The sequence below is a fragment of the Tiliqua scincoides genome, chromosome 4 (genome assembly GCF_035046505.1).
Source record: "Tiliqua scincoides isolate rTilSci1 chromosome 4, rTilSci1.hap2, whole genome shotgun sequence".
Lineage (NCBI taxonomy): Eukaryota > Metazoa > Chordata > Lepidosauria > Squamata > Scincidae > Tiliqua > Tiliqua scincoides.
In genome coordinates, this window is record NC_089824.1 from 32,510,641 (window position 1) to 32,511,606 (window position 966).

At 45.5% G+C, this 966-nt stretch overlaps 1 pseudogene; it reads right to left on the reverse strand.

Annotated features, from left to right (window-relative positions):
• Positions 1-319: 319 nt before the first annotated feature.
• Positions 320-437, reverse strand: LOC136649792 (5S ribosomal RNA; annotated as a pseudogene).
• Between the last annotated feature and the right edge of the window lie 529 nt (positions 438-966).

Below are 966 nucleotides of genomic sequence, written 5' to 3' on the forward strand. Positions count from 1 at the left end.
GACTAAAATATGCAACTTATCTTAAAACGACCATGGTGCCAGAGGTTTGGAGGATAGCGAATGTCACACTGATCTTTAAAAAGGGAAGGAAAGGGGACCTGGGAAACTATAGGCCAGTCAGCCTAACGTCTATTCCAGGTAAGATGGTGGAATCATCAAGGATAAAATCTTAAAGCACATAGGCTAACAAGCCTTGCTGAGGGAGAATTGGCATGGCTTCTGTAAGGGTAAGTCTTGCCTCACAAACCTTTTAGAATTTTTTGAAAATGTCAGCAGGCATGTGGTTGGCAACCTTCAGTCTCGAAAGACTATGGTATAAGCCTACAGCATCCAGTATTCCCAGGCGGTCTCCCATCCAAGTACTAACCAGGCCTGACCCTGCTTAGCTTCCAAGATCAGATGAGATCAGGCATGTGCAGGGTAACAGTTGCTGGAAGCAGGAGAACCTGTGAATATTATATATCTGGACTTTCAGAAGGTGTTAGATACAGTCCCTCACCAAAGGCTGCTGAGGAAACTCCATGGTCAGGGAATTAGAGGGCAGGTCCTCTCCTGGATTGAGGAGCAGGAAGCAGAGAGTGGGTGTCAATGGACAATTGTCACAATGAAGAGAGGTGAAAAGCAGTGTGCCCCAAGGATCTGTCCTGGGACCAGTGCTTTTCAACCTCTTCATAAATTACCTGGAGACAGAGTTAAGCAGTGAGGTGGCCAAGTTTGTGGACGGCACCAAATTTTCCAAGTGGAGAAGTCCAGAAGAGATTGTAAAGAGCTCCAGAAGAGTCTCTCCAAACTTGGAGAATGGTCAGCAAAATGGCAGATACGTTTCAATGTAAGTAAATGAATTCATGCACATTGGGTCAAAGAATCAAAACTTTACATATAGTCTACTGCAGTGGTTCTCAAACTTTGAGGGAGCTTTACTCCCTCAGCAAGTCTTTGTGGGGGAGGGCAGTGAAGTGATCCCCA